This window comes from Otolemur garnettii, unplaced genomic scaffold (genome assembly GCF_000181295.1).
Source record: "Otolemur garnettii isolate 467f Iridium unplaced genomic scaffold, OtoGar3 scaffold00034, whole genome shotgun sequence".
NCBI lineage: Eukaryota > Metazoa > Chordata > Mammalia > Primates > Galagidae > Otolemur > Otolemur garnettii.
Window position 1 is genome coordinate 10,071,100 of NW_003852429.1, and position 2,354 is coordinate 10,073,453.

Here is a 2,354-nt window from a genome sequence, read left to right on the forward strand (position 1 = left end):
GATTTAAACAAATTAAAAAAAAAAATTAGGCCTGGGTCAGCTCAGTTTTATTAAAAGCCTTCAAATCTTCCAGGATCAATGACTGCAAGAGAAAGGTTAACTCCAGGGTTCCTGGTTGGTGAACAAACACATCAAAGTGAAATCAGAGTTCAAAGCCATTGTTCCCTTCGCCAACTTCTGACTTTGCTATGTTCAGTTGATTTAAAAAGATGGGGAATGATAAACAAGAGCAGGGTATAAACAGGGACTCTTTCACTACATTCATTCAGCCAGAAGCTTTATCCCTCTGTTTTTCATGAGGTGGGTCATTTTAATAGTCAGTGCCAGTAACAACAGTCAACATTCTTTGTCACTTACAGTGTGGTCTTTCCTAAGGGAATATTTCTGGCATGTTTGACAGAAAGCACTGCTTGTCCATCATTTCTACAGATTGCAGTGGCCTGACAGACAGTTCACTGGGCAAACATAGGGAGATTTGGAGGAGTAGGTCATTTGTACCCTTCACGCTGCTTTGAAGATATTTGATCTCTTTCAGTTATATACTTGATGAAGAACCAGTTGTTAGAACAGAGTGGACGTTGATGAAGAAACAGAAGTGGGCCAGAGTGGTCAGTAGTCTCTGTGATAAATGGTAATGCTGATTTCATCACCAGAACATGAATCTATCTATTCCAAGCAGTGGGCATGCAAAGATCATTAAGACATGGCTCTCAACATCAATAATACAATAAGGAGGGATTCACAGTCCAGATTCGACCATTTAAGGAAGGCCGTACGTATCTCATTCACATCCACTTAAACAAATACAAAAATGGGTATTCTCTCTACAATATTTCTGATGAAATTGCTTCTGAAGGTTGCAAATTGGTGCTCAAGACTGCTGAAAAGCAGTTTCCCACATTCATTCATGAAGTCAAGTGCCAAAATGGTCCCATTTATTTGGGTTTTGTTTATAGCACGGAAAATAATTTCAAAAACTGACGTAGTACTCTTTCCAAATCTGAACTCAATGTTCTGTTTGTGGAAGATCCATTTTAGCTCTACTGCTATAAATCAGCAAAAGAAACAAACAAAACAAAAACCAGGCCTGGACCCCAGCAGTGGCCCAGTGCAAAAGCCGTCTGGTTCTAAACCTTCACCTTTCCAGACAGAGGTTCTTAGGTTTTGCTCTCTATTGAGTCAACTGCTTGAGGGGAGAGAGAGAAAACAGAACATCTGCAAATTGCATTACATATCACTCATTTCCCTCTCCTGTAGATTCCCCCTCTCCCCTCCCCAGGAGTATTGATTTTCTTCCTCAGGTCTCCGAGAAAGCTTTGCTCTCCAGGCATCTTTATGTGTTTGCCGACCAAAGCGTTCTGCACGCTTTCCCGCCGCCACGCCAGGGCACACCCGCTGCGCGGCGCCTCGCCGCCTCTGAAGGACAGTGGTCTGAGTTTCTGACACAAGCCGGGCAAACCTTTGAAGGCACAATGTAAGAACTCTGATCGCTGAGGATGTAAAGCCTCTGGCAGGTGCTGGCTTTATCCATCACAGTGTGCTGAGGATGCCTCTGTGAGCAGACATGCTTGGGCCGGTGCTGCTAAGGAGCTCCATGGACTGACAAAGGACTTTGTGGTGGCTCTGCTGCAGGCCCAGGTCAACCTCTTTAGCCTGCTTTCACCGACTGGGGAACGGGTGCAGAGGAGAAATATCCCACCTTATCTGGAGGTTTATTAAGGAGCCTCCAGGAGGCCCCACTTCTGCCTCCCACAGTAAAAGCCTCCGTCTCTGAAAAGTATGGTGGTTTTAGGAATAGAATGACCCCCCAGATTGATCCCTGAGACCCGACGTGAGCAAGAGAGGCAGGTAGCCCTTATCAGCAATCATAGGAACAGGTGACATCATTAACATGGGGCTATGCAGGCTGTCAAATACTTTCACAAACATGATCTCATTCGATCCTCAAAATCTCAGTGAAAGGGAAGTAAAGAGGGTCGTTGTTACTAATCTCCTTTTACAGAAGAGAAGAGAGAAGCTCTGAGAGGTGAAGGCACCTATGGGAGGTCTGACCGTTCAGCTCCACCTGTGCCCCAGGCTCCTGGAAAACGGCCACGGTCAAGAAAGCCTGGCCCGTGCTCGCTTCGGCAGCACATATACTAAAATTGGAACGATACAGAGATTAGCGTGGGCCCTGCGCAAGGACGACATGCAAATTCATGAAGCATGCCATAGTTTTTACAAGACAAAACAAAACAAAACAAACAAACAAAAAGGCTGGCCCTTTTCTATAGAAGCTAAAGCAAATCTCTCACAGGTGACCCTTTATTTCCCTATGACAGAGCCAGAAACAGAGGCTCCAAAGTCCTGCTCTT

At 45.1% G+C, this 2,354-nt stretch overlaps 1 non-coding gene across 1 annotated transcript; it reads left to right on the forward strand.

Annotated features, from left to right (window-relative positions):
- Positions 1-2,114: 2,114 nt before the first annotated feature.
- Positions 2,115-2,218, forward strand: LOC111725246. The gene has a single exon (XR_002773354.1). It is a non-coding gene; the product is annotated as a U6 spliceosomal RNA (small nuclear RNA).
- Positions 2,219-2,354: the final 136 nt, after the last annotated feature.